The sequence below is a fragment of the Syngnathus acus genome, chromosome 16 (genome assembly GCF_901709675.1).
Source record: "Syngnathus acus chromosome 16, fSynAcu1.2, whole genome shotgun sequence".
In the NCBI taxonomy this organism is placed as follows: Eukaryota; Metazoa; Chordata; class Actinopteri; order Syngnathiformes; family Syngnathidae; genus Syngnathus; species Syngnathus acus.
Genome location: NC_051101.1, coordinates 14,703,661 through 14,727,227, shown reverse-complemented (window position 1 = coordinate 14,727,227; position 23,567 = coordinate 14,703,661). Strand labels below are relative to the sequence as shown.

At 46.8% G+C, this 23,567-nt stretch overlaps 1 pseudogene; it reads right to left on the bottom strand.

Annotated features, from left to right (window-relative positions):
- The window catches only part of LOC119135751, a 47,088-nt pseudogene extending 30,292 nt beyond the window's left edge, over positions 1-16,796 (bottom strand).
- Positions 16,797-23,567: the final 6,771 nt, after the last annotated feature.

Below are 23,567 nucleotides of genomic sequence, written 5' to 3'. Positions count from 1 at the left end.
CTCATATTACATTCATGTTCACTCTCAACAGCCAGACAGTCTTTGGCTCAAAATAATTGTGACAAACTTGACTCTAGCTCCTTTCCGCTCCCAACCTGATAAAGAGCAAAGATGGACGCACATGTCACACACTTGCATTATTTTGCATTCCCGTAGCTGCATGCAAATGCTCTTACCTTCATAGAAGATTTTGAAGCCACTGTTGGATCGACTGTTGTCCGTAGTGAAGAGCAAATACAGGAAGTTGCTGCTACTGAAGAGAAACTGAGGAACCTGGGTTCCATTGAATGATCCAATCAGAGGTGAAGCAAGTTCGGCCCATCGTGCACCTCCAGAAAGTCATAGCTGAGTTCAGTTTGAACCTGAAAAAGAAATGGAAAAGAAACAATATGAGCACACATAGTCACCCACTTTTGCCCAATGAATGGCCAGGATCACATTTTTTCGGGGACCGCTTTTCACGTTTTTCTACGGAGCTCGTATCAGAATCAGCTTTATTGGCATGCCACACAGGGAATTCATATCATATACGTATTTACTGGAGTAAATCACGGATTGAACGTCAAATCATAAGTGCCACTCGGCGGCTTTTTGGGCGTAACGACCTGTCAAAGATGATCTTGATGGAATGTCCTGCCCTCGGCTTCTATGACCCATTCACAGCTAAGTGAGTCTTTGTAGTAGCTGGCCATCCCGGAGAGAGGATGACCCCAGACGTGCCCGAGTAGTGACCTCCGCAGGGAGCTGGTTGGAGGAAAAGACAAAGACAACGTTGTGTTTTTTGGGGGGGGGCGAACACGGACGGCGGAAGAAGCGTTCTGAATGGTGTACCTTCGCATTTGGGAATTGAGGCCGCTCCACATCACCTGGCCTTCCTCCAGATGGCACGTTATGGTGTCGGTGCCTTGCCGTCTTGATGAAGCCCTCTTCGCAGGCGACAGAAACGAGAGCTGCCCCAGTTGAAAAGTGTCTCCGAAGCGCCTGGCATTCAGGGGTATGCCGGGGTCAGGGCACTCGTTATGCCCGAAAGCTTGTAATAAGGACAAAGACAGGACAGGACAGGACAGAGCAGGGTGCTGTGGTGACAAATGGCTTGCTTAGTGTCGACGAGATAAGCTCAATGTCTGTAAAACAGCAAGGAACCCAAAGTGCTTGTTCTCGACAAAGCTGCTAGTCTTGTGTCTTTGCCCGGAGGCAAAAATCTTTGACGCCACCTATTAATGAGGCATAAAAGCTGAGCAGCGCAGCTTTTTGCCACGTTACTCAAACTCTGGATTTGCACGCCATAAAAACAGCCTGCAAAAATACACACTCCATTGAATGTCATAACCTCTTATATTAGCATTTCACTCAACGCTACAATGGCGGCGTATTTTCCGCCCCATAAGGCGCTTGGGGTTCAAAGGCGCAAAGCAGCGCGTGATATACTCACTGCTATATGTGATGTTGAAGCCTCGCCCTGACATGGAGTGATCAGCTTGAAACTCCAGTTGCAGGATGTTACTGCTCGGACGTCAGGTGCGAGGGAACTTCTGCCCCTGAGAACCGTCCCAAAATAGTGGCTCCCGATTGGTCGCCGTCTTTGACGGTCAGGAAGTCATAGGGTGGTTTCAAGGTCAAAGTCATTGAAACGCCAGGGTGGAATTCTGGAGCCGGGCTCGGAGATAACAACCATACACAGTTCAGGTTGTTCCCGTAGCCTTCCGGATAATCGGGGGACAGCACGGTCCCCGCGGGAGCCGTGAAGTTGGAAAAACAGGGAACTGAATGAGAAAGGCCAGCAAAAGATTAACAAGTGTTTTAACAGCGACACCACTTCCGGAACACTTGAGTGCTGGGGGGAGAAAGTGCGCGTGCGTGCGTGCGTGCGTGCGCTCGCTCGCGCGTTTGCAAAAATCTGAAAACAATAGTGGGCAAAGGAGTTACGCGGCAGGGCTCGCTAGAATTTGGACAAGAGCGAGGCCCATTGGGTGAGGGGCACAGTCCAGATTTGGGTCGTGACCATCGGCAGGCATTAGTGTCCGCTGGCCCTGTTTTTGAACGAGGCAGCCATTTTACTGCCGCCGCCGCCGCCGCCCTCCTTGCAGTCTATGTATTGCTGTTGACATCCTACAAAGCACTGCATTGGCATTTGACCACGAATCGGCTTGGTGTCATTGCGAACTTTGCAAGCGCCCAAGTAATTGCTTCATTTGGCGACGAGGAACGAAATGCACTCACATATGCAAATGGAATATTTGCAGACCACTGATTTGTTTTTGACAGGTGATCATCCTCTCCCCAATGAGCTCAAATCCGAAGCGACACTCAAATCGCCAAAACGTTCTCCATTTAAGAAGCCGCTTCCCTCTTGGTAGCCGTTAGAGCGGTGTGCCCGGATCGCCGCAGCTCTCTTTGTCAATTTCTGTGGGTGAGGGTAGAGGCAGCAAATGGGAGAGAGGACAAATGAAGAAGCTGGAGGCACGTTCAGTATTTCCTATCAACATCCGGGGGAAGGGAAGGGAAGGGAAGGGGAGTCGGAGACTGACAGACAACAGAGTGACAGAGTGACTGCTTTATGGCCAAGCGTACAGAGGGCGCAGAAACCCCGAATCACCTTTATCGTTGATCTTGAAGCCAATTGAGCCCACACTTTCATCAGATTGCAGATGAAGCCACATCTGATGAGACATGCTCACAATCAGGTCTGCGGACAAAGCTCCCAGTTAGTCTACAGAGAAAGAAAACAAGCCAAATTGAGTACATACGTTTTGTGTCACATCAAATGCTGTGATGGAATCCAACCTGTACCAGTCAATCTTTCACTAAATCAGTATTTTAAAAAAAAAAAAAACATCAAAATAAACATCATTAAGAATCAAGGCAGTCAGTCGTACAACAGCATTTGCCATACAAAATAAACGCTATCGCAATTAACGAAATGAACTGACTTCACTACTTACACTTGTATTACTCTTTTCGAATCCCCACTTCCCCTCCGTTCACCAATGGTTAGCGAATCATAGCCAATCTCCAAGTCAAATTCTTCAAAGTTGATCTGAATAACCTGGAGGAAAGACAACTTGACTATTTATTAGGACCGGAATATTTGTAAAGACTTCTCTTCAGAGACTGCTCATTATGTTTGTGATGCATGATCTATCGGGCTAAAAGCGCCCGCATCAATCGCTTCCAGACGTTACATTTGTTTCAAGTCATGATAAGCAAGGACTTGTGAGCTCCACATTTTGCGTGACGGTGTAGCTTGAAGGCATGACAACACCCCATCAGTCTGAGCTCGTGTGACTTGAAAAGCATCATCAAACTTACATCTGTCCAACGAGCCCTTTTCTAATCTGTGACCAGGTTCAGACGGCCCAAGGAGAGTAAGATGCAATAAAGTGTCAATTGAAAGTGAGCAAACATAACCACCGAGTGAGGTGCGAGTCTCGTGAAAGGCAATGGGGCGTGAAACGCACATTGGGCCCAAGCCCAGGAATTAGGTCAACACAATACCCCGTTAAAGGCATACGAGCGGCACACTCCAAATGATTTACATCTTTTATGACTACCAGTGATATCAATTCATCCCAGAGCCATCCCTTTCCGTACATTGCCTTGAGAATCAGGGCACGGGGGGGAGGCAGACGAGCTTTACTCTGCCTTGACGAGAAAAAACGAATGACAGTAATACCGTGTTAATCTCACAATGCTGTGAAACAAAAACTTCAGCTGGCTAGCACATGCGCTAAGCCTCGCCTCGCCTCGCCTCGCCTCGCCTCTTTAATCTTGCATCACCAACAGCAATACCGCATGTGTCAAATCACATCAAATCTTGAAGTGCTAATCGCATAAGCCTTTAACAGACAGTGCCTGCCAATGTTGCAGCACGCACGCATGCAGGCAGGCAGGCAGGGAGCGGGCAGGCAGGCAGGCAGGCAGGCAGGCAGGCAGGCAGGCAGGCAGGCAGGGGAAGGCAGGCGGGCCTCCTGCTGCACCCACACATGCACACACGCACTCAAATAATAACAAAACAGCCTTCAGAGTACATCAGAAGATGAGAGGCACATCCTTCACATTATTTTCACGCGCAAATGAAATACATATAGGCCGTCTAATTATCAAAATTCCTAATTGATTTAGTTTTCCTCAGCTGTCTGTCACTATTACAATATTGTCATGAACCAAATGTGCTCCACTGCAGAAGAATTGAATGTTAAAAGCCTTCATATCCTAGTACAATACCATCATATCAAAGCTTCATTAGCTCGGTTCAATGCCCTATGCATTGATTTGTATTGAACGGATGCTGTAATACAATAAAGGTCACATCCGTACGTAGGGATGAGCACTTGATCATTCTTATCAGTCACCTCTCAACCCAAAAAACCTTTCATTCATAACAGCATAATGAGCAACTACTGAATGGATCACTGTCTTCTAGCTTTTGTCCCTCAGGGAATGCCCACTGCTACCGTGCTAGCCGGTCCCAGCCAGTCGCACGTTCTTCTGTAATAAGCAATAACAAAGTGGCGACGCCGCCGCCGTCGTCGCCGTCGTCGTACGCGTGGCCAACGGACAGAATAGCCAATTGTGAGCCACAGGAACGGCCGTTGGCAAAACGGCACATTGGGGACAATGGGGGCTCTCGTTCAAATCGTTATTTCTCTCAATCCTCCGACGACTGGGCGGAATTGCTCAAGTGCCAATAGCTGGACTTCAATGTACATTGATTGACGCTTGTGATGAACGGGCCAAAATAGAAACCTGGCATTGCGACACCCTTGGAATGCATAAATGTCTCAGTCAAAGTATATTTGCAGAGGAGGCATGGTGAGAAAAGGTACAATCAGAAATGAAGGTCAAATGCTAATTGTCAATATCCATACAAATGAATAAGAGACGTTTGTATAAGAGACATAGCGCTGGCGGAAATCATCCATCGCTTTTCAGGCCACCCCTAAGATAACAATTTTCTTCAATTGTTCATTGTCAAAGAAGGCAAGCCATTTGCAACGTGATCATGAACTTCATATTTTCAAGTTCGAATATAATTACCTGTGAAAATGCCATCGCTCCACTTAAACCGCTATTGTTCCTGTTTAATGCATATGTAATGAAAGGTAAGAAACTCAATGTCATTGCATTGAACGCTTGCAGTCTCACACTTTATTGAGAGCTGCAGAGTTGGGATGAAAAGGGCACCTGCATGGCTGTGTTTTCAACAGATGCAATACAACAAGTAATGCATATTAGGAGATGAAAGGAAAAACAACAACAAAAAAAGGGGGGAACGGAGATCCTGTCTTGGTACACTACCTTGTTTGGATCACTGGCGGTGATTATCCACACACATTGGGAGTTACTCTCGTATTGGATAGGGAGTTAGGCGATGTGAATGTTCCCGAAGGCCCCAGGAGATTAGAGCCACACGTTTTCACTGAGGCAACAGAGGCAAAAGTAAGATGAAAGGATGACAGAAAATCAAGAGCCAGCCTAGAAATAGGACATTTCCCTTCAAGAAGACTAAAGTCATGTGCATAAGCTATGGTCATCATTCTTGTGCAGTCATTTAGTTTGAGCACACAGTGGGCCTATTAGCAACATAACAATTCATCTCATTCTGAAGGCTGCTCCAGGTATGTCAGGACATTGAAATGTGAAAAGTGACGTGCACTATTTAACTTTCCTGTGTGTGCTACCACTCTCCTCTCCTCTCCTCCCCTCCCCTCCCCTCATCTCCTCTACTCTCCTCTCTTGCTCTCTTCTCCCCCCCCCTCCTCCGCTCACCCTTGCAGACAGGCCTGTGGTCGGTCCAAGCGGCAAAGACCTCCGCCATGCGCTGGCAGGTAATCGTTTGGAACCCTGCAGCACATGGTCTTCATCGCAGATATATGAACAGTTGCTCCGATGCTGAGGGAGGAAGAAAAAAGAAAAACATCATTAACACCTGAAAAAGCAATCAATTCCCTCAAAAATGTGACTCCTGATGAAATGTCAAATGAATCATTTATTTCATGCCGATGATTACGAGTCAACATCAGCCATTATAGCTTTGTGCGTCGGTAATCGATCAGACGCCATTGCGTTTTTTTTATCGTCATTCATGAAAAAAAAAAATTCCCTTGATCATATTTCTTATAATAACTAGATTGACTGGGACCTTGACCACAGAGGGTGTAAAGCTCAATAGCTTCATCTTGTTTGAAATAGAAGCGCCATAAGATGATGATATCTTTCAAAAGTCTCGCAGAATGGTAATATTTAAATCATCAAGACCAGATAATAAGTTGTCAGGGGAGGAGGCTAACTTCATAGCTGAAAGTGGCAAGAAAAAGCAGGCTCTTGATCCCCAATGTAGTATCTTTTGAAATAAATGGAGCACATACAAGTTCAGATCGATGTGATAGTATAGCCATGATGGGGTGTGATGTCACAGACGCACGTACTAAATACATTTCAGGGGGGAGGTTGTTTTTATTTTTTTCCAGCCTGGAAATTCCTTTTCACACAATTTCAGAATGTGCACTTTCAAATGTCGACTCAACAGAATAAAAACGACTCTGTTGAGGCCACCTTGACCTTGAATTGTCATTTGAAAAGCAAGTGGCTGAAAGAAGTGTGTCGGTCTGCTGCGGTACCTGAAGTCGGAGCCAATCTGTTTGCCATTTTCTGGCTCTCCTGGATCAGGACAGTAATTGGGCAGCTGCTTGACTCCTTCATTCACTGGGGGAAAAGGGACACATTCAAATTGACAAACTTTGCAATTCCACAAACACGGGTACAAGTGGAAAGGTAACACCGCAGGTTGCTGCTGCTGCTGCTGCTGCTGCTGCTGCTGCTGCTTTTAGAAAAATTGCCTCCATCTTTCAGAGGCACATTTGCAAAGGTCGTTTCTTTGGCAGCAAGCTTGCGAATGCGCTTCATATTAAAGCACCGAGGGTAAATGCAACTCTTCTACCCTCAAAGATACCAATTATAGAATGCGTATGTGGCTGTAAAATTCATAATTATAAATTAAAAAAAAAAGAAAAACTTCAAATCGACAAATGACTAACTTGACTTTTTTTGTCGAGGCCAAAGTTTTAAAACAACCACCCTAATTGCAATACTATTAAATGAATACTAATTGCTAATAAGCGGCGGTATTAATTCTGTCAGTTATTTGGATCACTGTGAGATCCACTTCCATTACAAGAGAGAAAGAAACAGCCACAACACAAGCCAATGAAAAGAGTACAAAAAACAGACAACTTACTTAAAGACAGTTTCTTAGCGGTGTCCTTCCCTGGTAGTAATTTGACCCCTCTGGATTTAAGCTCTCCAGAATTTTTCACTAGTTGAAAGTAACACATGCACACACACAAAGTTTTGTGATGATTAATAAATGAATAAGATGATTAATAAGTGTGTCCTACCTTGATACTGAGCCCTGAAAGCCTTTGTGGCGATGGTTTGCTCTCTGTCACAAAATGCAGCCGCAGCCAGTTTTTGTTGCTGATGATGGGTGCGGGGATATTCATCCCAGTCAGCCTAAAGACGAAGAGCGCAACATCGATAACAAGAGCGTTTCATTCCAGGAACACCTTCATGACGTCACGTTCGGATCAATAAAAATATGCTTGCATCTAATAGTACCTGTGCACACATACTACGTGTATACTCAGGCACAGAAACATTTTCGATTTCGAAATTCCCCTCAACGATGAGAAACATTTAGTGCACAAACAACATTGGCGTTTACAAGATCATCACTAATGGGTCCCGTTCCATAGCACAACTGTCAAATGATGAGCCCCTAGCAAAAGCACATTTACCAGATTGTTGGCGATTGGGATCCCTCCACTTCAAGATAATCGGACTTTTCTTCCATTTGGAATTCTGTAAACACCAATGAGATTGTATCCCCTGGCTCAGCTAGGACGGTCCATTTACACTCTCCGTTGCTGCCCAGTCCGCTGGGGAATCAAAGCTGGATATGAAGCCACTGGAACCCCTCAGCGTTCCACCGCACGTGTCCTCCGCTGCCAAGACAAGTGAAAAGTTGATGGAAAGATTGCAACATACAACGTATGTATATATATATATATATATATATATATATATATACATACATACATACATACATACACATATACTATATATATATATATATATATACATACATATATATATCTGTCTTGGGTTAGGCCAGGCCAGGCCAGGCTAGGCCAGGCTAGGCTAGGCTAGGCTAGGCGTCAGCGCATGTGACGTGAGTGCGACCACATGCAATTTGATTTTTAGCCCATTCATCGTTGCTATGTTTTTCTGCCATACATATAGTATCAGCATTGGCCTAAAATGTCCAGATGTCAACAATAAGATGCTTATCCACTAAGTAGAGTCAAGGTAAACAGCAGAGCCTGTGGTAGTTATTGCAGCAGACCAAAAAATAGACTGCTTGAAAATGTTCCCAACAGCTGGTGGGTCGAGTTGTGGCATAGCAGTGGCAGCTCCGGCGAGATGAAAAAGCAGCTGATGGTTAATATTTCAGCTGTACATCTTCCAGAGCCAAATGAATAATGTGTCAAATCTTCACAAGGCCTTTTTCCTACTGTGCAGATAGTAAGTTCAAGATTCCATTCATCTTAAGGATGTAAGAAACACTGGAAGTGTAATAGAGAAATTGCGCGTGGTTTCTTTTCACCATCTGCCACAAAGCTGAGATGAGCTGATGTTGTGCTTCTGTTCACTCTTTAAAAGGCAGACTGAGATCATTTGCGTACACGGGCAACTTTCCAAACAAGTTTGCATTGATAACAAATGGAGGACATCCCCTCTCCCACCCCATCACTCCAAACATTCATTTCCTTTCATTTAAGATCGCTTCATTTTTTTTCTTCCAGCGGAATGAGTCATGATTGAATTCGAAAGATAAAAAAAAACATCACATAAACGATAGGATGCTTGACCATAGAGCCTATAAATCAATTAAGTGGGGTGTTTTGAGGAAATGTCATTTGTGTACACCAATTCATGGTCACTTCTGGAAGCACCAGAACAATGAATCATTTCCCCACATTGAAACAACAGCATCCAAGGATGAGAAGAAAGGAGAAAAAAAACATGACCTCAGCACTCACCAACCATTCACTGACTCTTGTATTTGTTAACATTGAAGAAGAAAAAACCCCAAAAAGATTTTGACACGGTTGTATCCACATCTTGTTGTTGTTGTTGTTGTTTTTTTTACATCTTAAATTGGCTGGACGTCATTTTCCAATGATGACATCAGATGACACTTTGACAGGGTTAAGGAGTCTTACCTCTGCAGATTGGCACGGGGAAGTCCCACACTGACACGCCGGCTGCATTGGTAACACAAGTGAGCAAGGAACGGCCATCCAGGACGTAGCCGGATATACACCTGTAACCGATCTTGGCGCCTAAACCGAACTGGGTTCCGTTCAGTAGGCCTTTGGGCGGAATGCCCGGGTTTCCACACGAGCTGCTCCACAGTTCTAACAAAGAAAGAAGGAAAAGAAAAGGCTTCGCGCAATATTCAAATAGGGACAAGCGGGTTCTGGTGCCCCAGCTGTCTGTAATGCCTTTCAATGGAGCTGTATGAATATTGCAGATATTTCTTTCTGGAAATTGGATTGGATATTGATCATCATGAAACTAGACCACAATCGAATGGGAGGATCGTCATTCTTATGATTACGCATCACAATATTGTCCTTGCACATCAGCAAGTCACATTACAATGCTGTTAGTAGGAGTGAAGAGAAGAGCCAGGCAGGACAGGCTAGGGCATGATGGACGATGAGCAGAGGGTAAAAGAGCAAGGGGAAACGGTTCTTTTCACAATGAAGAGCAGTGAAAGCGGTGGATCGGCTTGTCCGATATGGAAAAGGATAGGCTGAAAACAATATGTCAGACATTACATCTTAGTCGAGCAGTCAAAACAAAGCTACGGCTCTATTTGATACAACTCTTCAGAGATGGGAAGCTCACTGAAAATGCGTGCAGGAGAAAGGGCAAGCAAGATGGTCATACAAGTAGAATTCAACTTGGAGCTGTTAACCACCCACATCACGCATCCCATTCCGTTTGCCATCTGCCATGCAATTCTGGAAGCGATTGTCGAATGGCAGAAAAAGGTTCAAGACCGGACGCCGATTTGCGCGATACCGGATTGACCGAGTCTATCGTCACAACGCCCGGAGGTGGGTGGCCTCGTTAGAAAGAATGGGAGCGGAGCAGCGAGGAGGCCGACCGACCTTTCGGACCCGTCGGCGTGCTCCTTTAAAGCGCTACGTGGACTTGGAGGGAAATGTCTGTCTCGCCAATTTCAACAAACAATTCAGCTGGCATCCAGTCTGCTCTTTTGGTGTTCTTACCTTCGTAGAATGCTTTAAATCCATGAGCGCTTACTGCAAAGTCACTGGTAAGCCTCAGAGAAAAAATGGTGCCAGAACTGGTAACAGGAGGAGGAATGCTAAATCCTGTTAACCTAGGGATAGAAAAAAAAGACACACCGTGACCAAAACTACCAAAGGACGGACGACAGATTGGGATTACGCGGTGAATAAGAACGGACGGATGAGGCCGGAAGGGTGCCCCCCATCCCATCCATGCAAATTTGGCTCAAGCGTTCGCACACCTTAGCAGTCGGTCTAAATCATGAATACCTTGTGGCCATCACGCGTCTAATGAAAGACAGAGTGGTTGAATATGCACGCAATTTGTCCACCTGCAATATAACGGCCGTTCCGCAATTCAAGCATCCGTGCTTGTGTGTGAAAAGCTGCCAGCGTGCGGATTGTAATAGACTGCTTCATTACTGCATTTCAAATGAGGTGCGGGTCTAAACAAATCCATTTAGTTTCACAACGTCGTAAACCAGACGCGTTGCCGGCCCTTTGTCAGCGCCGCTTGCTTGTGTTCTATCGACCCTCCGCTCGGCTGCTCTAAGTCAGCTTGTGTGTCGCATGAACACAAGTTGAACATGAAACAAAATGTCTCCTTCGCCGTTGCCATCCCAATTTGTTGCATGCTTTTCTCTTGCTAATTTGGGGGACATTTGTGTTACCAAACCTTTACAACCAAAGTCAGCCAAATAAATAACTGCAGTGTGTGTGTGTGTGTGTGTGTGTGTGTGTGTGTGTGTGTGTGTGTGTGTGCGCGCGTATGCGTGCGCGCGTGTGTCGAAACTGTAGAATATTTACAGCTTCAATAGTTTCCAATTTCAGCGCTGTTCATAGGGTTGATACAAGTAGTAAATACATGGAGTGAAGCAAACAAATCTTTTTTTTCCTTTTTTTTTTTCCAGGCCAAATCATATTCGCCAGTTGATTTAAGTGCTATGAAACACATTGGTTGCTTTTTTTGCCACACAGTTGCATCTCAAAAGTGTTCATGTAAAAGGGACTATAGTGTGTACGTGCCTTTTCTAATCCAGCCTTCAAATCCTGAGAAGGTTGAAATGGAAAAGCATTCTATATCCCAGAGCACTATACAAAGACAAGGACAATGGTGAAAAGATTTTCATTGCAGTTTGCTCTTATGCAAACGTTTGGGGGTACCCCAGACAATTCAGGGCTTTCCATGAAAACCAACATGACTACACAACAACGCCCACTAGCGGCAGGTGGAGGGAACTTCAAAGTGAAGGTAGCAGGTTGCCGTCTTACCTTGTTCTGAAGTTTGCTGGGTGCGGGTGGCCATCGTACAAAGATAAAAAGTCATATTCTTCTTCCACGGCAAAAGATTGAAAAACGATATGAATCCTGTTGCCGTCTCCCGCAACAATCACCCAGGTACAGTTGGCTCCGTTGGGATAACCGTACGGAAAGCCGGGGCTTTCGATTGTGCCGTTCTTCCCCTTTAAAGTGCCTCCGCATGTGTGGACCAAACCTGGCGACAAATAGTTACAGGCAATGCCGATGAGAGGACAGAAGATGACTGAATGCATTGAGTTGCTTTCTAAATCCGTCCATCCGTCCATCCGTCCGCCCGCCCGTCCGTCCGTCCATCCATCCATCCATCCATCCATCCATCCATCCATCCATCCATCCATCCATCCATCCATCAATCCATCCATCCAAGCTGGAGCCCTTCCAGATGCCAAAAGCAGCGTACATTGCTGGAGGCCGTGACGCTGCCCGATCTGACGTCTGTGGCACAACAGCGGGTGTTGGCCAAGCTGCTGTCCATCAAGAACAAGCCCGTGCAGCCACTGCACAGCACAGCACAGCACAGCACAGCACCGCCACCATCTGAGGGGATCATTTCTCCCCCATGCCGTGAGACTTTAAGTCGACATGATGGACAGACACCCTCTTGGCTTGAATTATGTTTGACACCATGAATGTTTGTTTGTATAATGGATGCTTTGCGGCGATTGTCAGGTGTGAAAGACTACTAGCGCATAGGTCACGTTTCCCTTTGAAGACCCGAAATAGAAATCGTGTCATTTTATTTCGACGTGATTTTCTTTGATCAAAAGACATCTTCCAGATCAATGGCAAGCTGCGCTTTGTGCCTCAGATCAAATGTGGAGTGACGAGAAATTATTCTTTCATCTGCACATCCAGCTTTGCACGCGAGCGAGCGAGCGAGAGCCCGCCAACTGAGACAGAGACCTTAAATTGATGCCCCAGAGTGGAGTTTATCCGCGGAGCTCGGCTGCACCTTCACTATTCGTACAAATAAAATGTGCACAACCACAGTCGTGCGTTATGCGTGGCTGCCTGCGTGGCGGCCTGCGTGGCTGCCTGGCTGGCTGCCTGCCTGCGTGGCTGCCTGCATGGCTGCCTGCATGGCTGCCTGCCTGTGTGGCTGCTGCCTGCCTGCCTACCCAATCTGAAAGGATGCTCTTTAAACAATTAGCTCCTGAAAATGTAGAATGTTTGTAAGATTCAGTCCATTTTTGGTGCACCCAAGATGAAAAATGCTCCAATCAAATCCACAGCTGGCATGTGCACAACTCTGCACTCCATTGCACAGGGAAATAATCCCAAGATACGTATGAAAGGCTAGGCTTGGCCACGTGAGCTCTTCAAGCTGATCAAGCGTTGATTTTGCGGAAAGGCAACAATGGCCCAAATAAGAACCATCGTGCCATGTTGCGCCACTCAACTGATGCCACGGTAGAAGCTGCACTTTCACATCAAAACGGTGTGGCCGCATCACGTGTGCTCGTATTACAGCAGCTTCTCCTTTGCAAAGCAACAACAAATAGCATCAGCAATTCCAAAAAAGGAAAGCAGCCGCAGAGCCATCTTTTTGTTGAAACAATACCCTTGGGTTTTTTTTGCCACTCAATGGCCTCTTTCAGTAACAATGTGAGGAGAGGACTTTGTTCTACATTGGCCTTCGCGGCCATACATCGAAAGCGCGGTGGCACAAACTGTTGAAAGCGGACTTCCGTGTCCGTCACGTAGTCACAGCCACCTCCTCCAAATGGGCTCCATCGTTTGGCTCGGCAGCACTCGCGACCGGCCAGGCCAGGCCAGGCCAGGCCAGGCCAGGCCAGGCCAGGCATGGTTTGTGCCAAATGGACGCATTGTACATTGTTCTCAGCAGAAATGCCCACTGGTTCATCTGGGCTGGAAAGTCCATCTTAAATTTCGAACCTTAACAGCCTCAAGCAATTCCATTGAATCCCCACAGTGAGACCTTTTTTTTTCTCCCCAAAAGACAAGATATTGTCTTGCCATCTCTTGCCTCAAGAGTACCGCTTACATTTCAACGGATCCTGAGATAGAAGTGACAGAGTTCATCACAGCCAAGTGTGCCGGATTTCCAAACGTACACGCCTTGAAACATTTCGAAAGCAACAAGACCACACCGGTGTCAGCTCCATCCACATCTTAGATATTCAAGCAATGACGCTGTCTGCGTCTTTTCTTCTGGGTTTGACAGGAACTTAAAGGATACTTCAAGACATCGCCGACGACACCTTTCTCATCCTTGACTTCTTCTCGCACACATCTAAGCCTAACCTCTGCAGATGGGCCCTAATTCCACAAGCAAAATGTGGTCCTGATCAGATGACCAGCAGCAGCCTTTGCAATCTGTTGACAGAGGCACATTGTCTGAAACTGGGAAACTAGCCATCCCTCTTACTTACTGTCTGTATTGACAGGCAGGGGTGGAATTTCACGGCCGGGTCCAGTTCCAAATGGCCGTTTGCGCTTTGTGGGAGTGAACACAGCTAGGTGACTTGTAGAGAGGGAGCCCAAATGAAGGAAGATGCAGCACTTTTGCGCGTGCACCCGTCGTCCACAAAAATAGGGCCCTGCGTCTTGCTGTCAAAGAGGACCAAAATGCAAAAATCGGTCACAAAACACACGGCGAGCTTGAAGCGCTAGCGGGATACGTCAACTTCTCGTCAGCCTTTCTTTTCTGTGCTACGTAGCAACGGACTGGTCAATTGGGAGGGTGCATCCCATCCTGAAAGAGAACTCCAGCAACTGTTCTGTACGTGAAATTGCAGGTTGGTGTGTTGTCGCCATGACAACCAGTGCGCTGCTCTGTGCAGTGGAGTATAAAATTGTCTAGTTCCGTGCTGTCAATTCAATTGTCATAAACAAATGATCAAATCAAAGCTATCTGCTTTAGGAGCTTCTTCTCTGTCCGTTTCCAATCATTTTGTTGATTTTGCAAGACTAGTCTCGCTCGGTTAATCAATATCGTGTTAAAAAGCGAATAGCCACTGGAGACAGGTGGGAAATGTGGCAAAACAACCATGTGTCAATAACTTGGATTCCAAGTGATTCATTTTGACTCAGTATTCAAAAATGATGGTGTGATCAAGAAGAAAGAGAGAAGTCATCCATCCACCGGAGACTACCAACAATGCGTCACAGTGAATGGATAAACCGAAAAAGAGGGGGAACCATTTGATTGAAAAACACTTGCTGAGGACATCTGGCCATACCTTGAGTACTTTCAATTGTGTCAGCAGTCTGATAGCTTGCTGCCAGTGGCGGTGGTGGTGGCGGCGGCAGCAGTGAGCTACAACTTTCCTCTCTCTTGCCTTGCTCCATCACAGGCGTCCTCATCATCCTTTACCTAGCTGCCTCCCTCGCTCCCTCCCTCCCTCCCTCGCTCCTGCCTAATAAGTAAGAGAACAAGGAGGATTGGCAGTGGCCCCGAGGTTTGACATTGCCACATTGTGGGTGGTGATAAAAAACACACTGTGGTTGCCTTGCCTTCTACTCGGTGGGCACTTCTACTCTGCATGCAGCGCATTCGATCCACCCCCAACAGTCAGACGTGAGAATTACTCAGAGGGCGAACAATCTGTATGGAAATTGAAATCTGTGGGCACCCATCCTCTCATACATGCGCGCGCACACACACACACACACACACACACACACACACACACACACACACACACACACACACACACACACACACACACACACACACACACACAACAGATAAACATCGTGCACTCATAGTCACCACACACTGCTAGAACATCTTTTGGAGAGGGAAAATAATTGAAACGGCTTTGCAGGAGGTGACCCTTTTACAGATGCTTTTTTTTAATTGAAAATGATCATTTTATCGTGCTGCACATCCAAACAGCTTAGTTAATAGGCCTACTTGAATGTATGTATGTACGCATGTACACACACACACGCACGCACACGCACGCACACATATAGTCAAATTTTAGGGACAAGTTACCTCTCGGCCAGCCAATCACTCTTCAAATGGGTACACCAAGAGACATAATCAGTGAATACTAACACCTGCTTGCTGTTACAGGTCCTACTCAAACTGGTTCCACAGAACTGTTTAGGTTTTTTTTTGGTGTTAATAGTGGCGAGAACCCTTACAAAAAAATCTAAGCCTTAATCTGGAAAAAGAGAAATGTACACGACTTGAGCGCACAGGTTAAAAGCAGGGGGAAATGCAGGTCATTGCGCCTGAAATAAGTGCTTCGCCCTCTAATTAAAGTAGCTCGTGCACGTAGGCTATTATGAGACGCTGCTCGAAGAATATTTATTCAGAGGCACGCTCAAAGACTGCATTGAGCGCCAAAGCACTGAAATGCGTCCAAGAGCAAAAAAGATGGGCAATTTGATGCGCCTTTGAGTGCCGTTTGGATGGAGACGCGCATGCATGCCTGCCTGCATGCCCGCATGCATGTGAGCTGAGGTGAGCGTTACTGCAACGCGGCGGGCGGGCGAGCGAGTGAGCGCCTTACCTTTGACACAGGTGAACAAAAGACAAAACAAGATATTCCAGAAAACAACTCCCATCCACATCGCGGTGCTTCGGCCACATTGAACGCATCTCCGGCTGGACATGTCGTGCAATTCCATCAATCCCTCGTTGCAAATCCGCGTCATTGTCACACCTCGAACGTTCGAATGCCTAGCCCAAATGGTCCTTCTTCCCGGGAGATTCCCTCTTCTTACAAGGAAAGGCCGACGCCGCGCTGCTGCTGCCGCTGCTGCCGCTGCTGCCGCTTCCGCCGCCGCCGCGATACGCACGATGAAGTGAGAGAGACGCCGCCAATTTAGGAGAGAACCGAAGCAACCTGGACGAGGGCTCGAGCATTTCTGATGAGTGGGGCATCCAGCGAGCGCGTGCGTCCCTGGACTCGCGGTGCGTCCGCAGTTTTGCACCTGGGTGACGTTGAAGGTGCTGGACGCACACAACACAGTGCGGCGTTGACTATTTGAATGGTGCTTTTATCGATTTGCACTGGTGATGCTTGCCTCAAGCAAGCGAGAGGCGGGGGGAGAGAGAGAGAGGCAGACAGACAGACAGAGAGTGAGACAGATAGAGAGACGTAGTTTGGGGTCGTCATTGTGGGGGTGCTATGTTTGGGACATTTGCATTTCAAAGGTAGGGCGACATCAAAACCCGAGCGAGCGGGCTATAGTGGGCCTCTTCTGCCATCTAGAGTCCCTCCGACCATTGTTGGAACGGAGGCGAGCAGCATGAGAACCCCTCCAGAGTGTTGATTAAAGCAACCATTTTTGAGCCAAGGCGGATGGATATCTTACAGGGAAGAAAAAGTAGCACACACACATTAGGCCTCTATTAAAAGAATAACATCAAATCAAAGATGCAGTGTTGTCTTCATGTTAACAGGTGGACTTGCAGGTCCGTTGCACCTTCTGCCATCGACTTGAGGAGCATTTAATACAAGATGCATTCTTTGTTGTGTCGCCAATGACTTGATTAAATAACACAAGCACATGCTTTGCAGTCATTTGAGCACACAGAGATTGTCTGTCTGTCTGTCTGTCGCGGAGAGGATATGCGAGGTCAGCAGCTGCACAGTGAAGACCTGCACTCTATATCAGTCAAGTTTTCAATCAATGATGTCGTGCATGGCTTCACTTCGAATATTTCTCCAATAATAATGGCACATGAAAGTACCTCCAAAGAAATCAATATCTCCTGGCGCGCTATTAGCAAGATTTATTAGTGTGAAGTCAGTTGGGCCAGTTTATGAGGACACCTGTAAGTCATGAAAGGCGTGAGTGTGTGAGCGTGTGCGTGTGCGCGTGCTTTCTTTATGGTTGGAGATTTTCCCTCCTAAATATCTTATAGCCACATTTTGCACCAAATTTCGGTTCAGTAAAAGTGTATTTCAGTTTCACTGTGCCAAGTCGGAACCTTTGACGGCCTAAATAAAGGGACGATGTTTCCAAAGTAGATCTGGCTGCCATTGGTGTGTTATGGTGGAGCTTGTGTCTGGACATGTGGTGACTCCTTTTGCAGGATGAACATTCACTTAGTCATTGAGTCAACTTGACGACAAGACGTGACGTGACAAAGTCAATCAGCGTTTGCGGTTTCGTCGAAATGCCGAGGTATTCAGACAAATTGGACAGGTGAAATATTGCTAAAATATTACGTCCAATCAAATTGCTGGAGATTTATCTGAGCAATTGGTGTAAAGCGCAGCAGCGCTTTACGGGCTTTGTTTATGAGCTATTTCCTTTGACTGATTTATGGTTCATTTTCCAACTCGGTGTAATGTCCTATGATTTGGGCCCACGTTTGCGAGGAGGACAGCTTGATGTTAATCACGTTCACTTCACATATTCTGGCTGCCTCGCCGAGTGATGTGTATGTCTCTTGCTCTGTGGGACTATTTATCTCAAGGTTTCATGCAGCAGAAGAAAACGAGCGTGTCTCTGCAATGTGAAGCGCAAGGGCCAAGGTCCCTGGTGGGGTCACAGGGGGGCCTGGCCTAGCCTGGCCTTTGGATGTCTGCAGGCTGGCTGAAGGCTGCTGACAATGTATTGAGACAGCCAGCACGCAGCCAGCACGCAGCAAGCCAGCACGCAGCCAGCACGCAGCCAGCCAGCCAGCACGCAGCCAGCACGCAGCCAGCCAGCACGCACGCAGCCAGCACGCACGCACGCACGCAGCCAGCACGCATGCACGCACGCAGCCAGCACAGCTTGTCTTCACCGCTGTAATGGACAGGTGGGCGGGCCCAGGAGAGTGAGAGTGAGCTTGGGTCGTATTGATGCCAAAAGCGCTCTTTACTTGCTACTTGATGAGCAATCACACTGCCTCCTGCCTGCCCCTTCATTCACTGTGTATACAAGTTCATAACTGCATGTGAACAAATGCACTCAGCAGGGAATGCGGGAGAAATATAGAATGAATTGATTGGTTCAGTCTTCAAAATTGAATTCACTCACTTCAAGTTCATTGATGTACACAATAGAGATCCATCCATAACGCTAATCATGCAAATCACAGCACTTCTAAAGGGGGTTGAACGGAAATCGTGCAAGTTATTTATTCTTTCCTGTGCGGCCCGGTACCAAATGATCCACGGACCGACCGGTACTGGTCCGCGGCCCAGCGGTTGGGGACCGGCTTTTAACTGCGACTTCTCAGCAGTGCACACACGGTTGCTTTTATGTTCCTCGGCATTGACAGAAAAGTCACATTTGCGAAGGGAAAAACAAACAAAAAAAAAAAACGAGAGAAGAATGCACTGATGTCAACGCAGTATGCGAATGTGAGATTGGAGCTATACTGTCTGGCTGGAGGTTATTAAAGATACATGAGCGACTTTGATTAAAGACAGCACTGTTTGAAAAATCCCTCATCGTCTCATTTCGCGTGTACAGAGAAGGCGTGTTTTCTTCAGGTAGAAAGTCAAGATTTGAACTGCTCGCGAGCAGGTTATGTTCACAGAGTCTGTTGCCAAGGTGACAGAGTCAGAATTCTTCTGACTGCTCTTTGAAATGGCTAATACCTCTCTGAACAAGACACGAGCGGCCGGACGGAGCGAGCCGAGCAGAGCGGACGAAACGGACCAGACGAGACGTAGCGGGAAACAAAACAAAGCCAAATCGACAACGCAGCTATGTTATCCTCATTGAAAAAGAAAATAGCAATCTTATTTTGAAAATAAGGACGTGACCTCAAAGTTTTGAGCGGTCGTGTCAAACTTATTTTTGTGGTGGGCCGCATCATAGTTTGTCTCTAAGGGCCATTCAAATTGTCAACCCAAATAAATGTGTGACCGTCTCATATTGTATACTATAGGCTACACTACAACACAACTGGTTTTCAAAACAGAGACGAATAAAAAGTGTTCAAATATTTCAAAATGAAATCTTGCAATCAAATCTATAAATATCTCAAAATAAAAAGGATTTGAAAAATGAATGGTAATAAAAACTGCTAACAATATCTCTCTCTCCTTTTTACAAGTGAAAACAATTTGAAATTTTGGAATTGACATGAATGTCTTTGCGGGCCACCTAAAATGATGTGGCGGGCCGGGCCGGGCCGTATCTGGCCCCCGGGCCTTGACTTTGAAAGAAGTGGTCCGATCTCAGAAAGCGACGAGCGTGCGTTGTACCTGCTAAATTTGGGAGACTTTCCTTTTTCAACAGTTCTAATATCTCAAAGACATTGTATGGAATGGAATGTGTAGCCCCATCCTTAGATATGGAAAATGGCCCTCTTTCTAAAGACGGAACATTGCTTGTTTTGTCCGTCGGTGCCTGAGCATCTTTTATCCGTTTGTTCTGTATAAACAATAAACTGGGCTTCCCAAGCTAAAATGTTGAGTTCCAAGGCCAAACGCAGCCTCCCATTCTTTCTCAGATGTCCGTGAGCGGACACGTGTGCAAGGAATGGCTCATTTCAGCCATGAAAATGGTTTAAGAATGTATTTGAGCTGAGCCTGGGTGGGGCAGGCATGTGGTGGAAACTGCTGTCACGACTCCTCTTTGGCCTTGCGTGACTTCTGCTGCATTTCAGAGTTGCTTTTCCTAAATGCCTCTCTTATGACTGCTGTAAGCCACTTGATTCTTCTTTAACCGCACCAATAATAGTGCAGCGGCGGCGGCGGTGGCATCTGCAAGTAGCGCAGCAGCGTCACCTTGCAGGTCACTTGAAACAAATTCTATTCGGATATTATACATGTGCTCCCGTGGATAGAAAGCACTGGAAAGCAAAAGGGTTGGCCACCTTTACATTTGCTGGCTAGGCAATTCTAATGACTGTACTACAATATACAAACTGCAAATCAACAAGGGGTTGTCATCCTGTTTCTCTTACTTTGTCCTTCTGTTTTTGAGAATCAAGACCTGCGTTGTGGCCCTGCTATTGGCTGGCCGCCAGTTCAGGTTGTGCCCTAACCCTATCCCCCAAAGACTCCATCCAGCGGGCTGGTGAGGATAGAGCACTTCAGAGGATGGATGGATGGATGGATGGATGGATGGATGGATGGATGGATGGATGGATGGATGGATGGATGGATGGATGGATGGATAAATGGACGGATGGACGGATGGATCTGCGTTGTGAACCAAGACTGCTACAAGGTCGCAATCTTATGCGGTACGCTGCTACGTTAGGCTTCACTGAGGTGATTGAGTGTGTTTGGGCCGTTTGATTTATAGCTGGCAGACTGATGTGTGCTTGTTATGTGAGGTTCATGTCACAGGTGCAGGCAGCAAATCAGTGTGGCAAAATAATGTGATTGAATGTCAGTGGGCTTTGCTGCTTCCCTCAAAGGAAATAAATAGACAGCAAATGGCAAGCTTCGGGGCCCAGACATCAACATTTGTTACATTCAAAATGAGCTTGGGAAAGAAAAGAAATCTTGTAAAAGGAGTGCGTTTTGTTTGATTTGAATGTAGGCCACTGGGCTGTCTTGTCGAATGAAAAAGAAAGCGTTTGCACTGCTAAAAGGTCAGTGACAGCCGCTGTGCGCCTCTCCGTCACTTTGTACCTGTGCTAATAGTGTGAAACAGATTTGGGAACAGTTCAGTTGGCAAAAATGTCATTTCGTCAGCATCACTGCACTCATAATGGAGGAAAGCAACTGTGCTGTTATTTTGGCTTCTGTTCCGAATGACAGCGAACGACGTCGCGGTGCATAAAGTACAACGAGTGCAAAACCTCAAGGGACAGTAGGGCCGTCGTGATCCTTTTGTTTGTTTTTTATATATCGGGAAAACAAAAACAACTTCTATTTTCTCCCTTCGTTTTTGAGAAATCATGAAAAAACCAAAGCGCGGAATACGGCACGTTTTTTCCACCGGGAAATGGAAGGACAAAAGAGTGCGCATTCAAAGCATTGAACCTGTGAGAAATGACTGAACTCAAAGAAAAGTGAATCCATTTCTGAATGAGTTTGGAAATACCTCTGGTCTTGTAAATTGGAAGAAGGTTGTGGCACAAGTGGATCAAGTTCGAAAGCTTAGCCATGAACAAAAGCTGGACAAACAAAGCATTCAAGAATCTTGTTCCAATGTGACATGGTTGTCTTGAGGGTTCCCGGCTGAGCTCCACCCACCACTCAGACCCCATTCAACACGTCCTATTTCAATCAACAAAACAAACCAGTCTGCCTCATTTGCCAAGAGATTGGGCATGTTTTTAAGGCCTTGCATTCCATTTATAGAGTCTGATTAAAAAAAAGGGAAGGTGATGTTTCCCAACTTTTTGGGAATGTTTTGCAGGAAAACGGGTGAAGATTGTGAATATGCACACAGGTTAGTAAGCACTTTCAACTTGAACGAGTATCTTCACATAGGCTGCTTTACACAAATTGGGCTTTGTACTTTGCTTGTCAGGCTTTGCCTTGAGGGGAACAACAAGAAGCAGCCATTTCCCGGCTTTGCCGCCATCTCCAGCTTCGAGTTTTGTACACACTGTGATCGCGGAGAGCAACCTGTTCAAACAAAGAAAGGCTGGCTGCAATAAATCGCCCTGACACCCTGGCGATGAGTTGGAAAATGGATGAGTCCCTGTCACTTTGTTTACACAAAGCAGATTCATAAATAACCAACGGAGCCTGCCGGAAAAGAACATTGAATCGGAACGGCGAGAGTCGGAAGGAAACAAATGGAGTAAGAGCCCAATTCTTGACGTTTGGTTTTACTCGCATAATCGCCACACGGATCGAAGGAAGACAGATGACGACAACGTCGTACGTTACAAGCAAAGCCGACCGACCCAATGCGTCTATCGACGTATGATTGAGCTTGTGCGGGAGGACATCCGCCCCCGCCACAAATGATGACGTGAGATCGCAACAACACACTGTAGCCTAGCCCGAAGGCCACGCATGCGTGTCACACGCGCAGAGCGTGCCCGGAAAGCCAAAGGCTCAAAGCTGCCGCTGGGATTTGCGCCAGCGACGTGACGGCCATCCCAGATGAATCGCAACCGCAGCATCTTGGAGATCTGTTGACCTCAAAGGAGAGAGAAGGCAGGCGGCGGCAGAAAGGTGGAGTCTTTTGAACTTAGTTTGCAGAGCGACTTGCATTTGTCTACTTGATCCCGGAAATGCTTCATTCCTGCACGTCTTGCTTTTGAGGAAGCTTAATGGTATTTTTACAACGACTTTACATTCTGGAAAGAAGCACTCGGCGCTGGATCTAGTTGCCATGGCAATATGCGCTGAGTGGCAAAAGCAGAGAGCAGAGCAGAGCAAAGCCAGAGGAAGGCATTGTGGGCTGGCTGACAGGGAAATAACCCGTTTCATTCTATTCAGCCATCTGATTCCTTCTATCACAAGTGAGGCAGGCAGGCAGGCAGGGAGGGAGGGAGGCACGCTGAAGGATCTTATGTTTGTTTTGGAGCCCTAACAAATGACAGCTGGAGTCAGAGCAGCACAGGTCGTGCTTGCTGATTAAGCGAGAGCAAAGCCATATCCCTCCGACATCTTTTCCTTGGGAATTGGAAGGCGCAGAGACAAATCACGGCCGGCCGTCTGCCTGCCTGCCTGCGTGGCTGCCTGCCTGCGTGGCTGCCTGCCTGCGTGGCTGCCTGCCCGCCCGCCCGCCCGCACAGAGGAAGCTGCCGCTGGCTTGGCATGCGCAGCGTCTCGCTCGCCTTAGTCGCTTTGGCATCTGAACGTGAGGATGTTGTTCTCATTTTCACTGACTCATAGTCATCTCACGGTCAATTTAGCAGGCTAGCGTGGGAGAGGGAGTCGCAAACGGCAGCTGCCGCCGCTGTGGCTCTTTCTCACTAGTGCTGCTTCATGGACCTTCACTTGTGCTTCCACGCAAAAACTGTCGGAGTGGCTAGAAAGGGCGGCGACACTTTTGCACCCGGTGAGTGACGAGCACTTT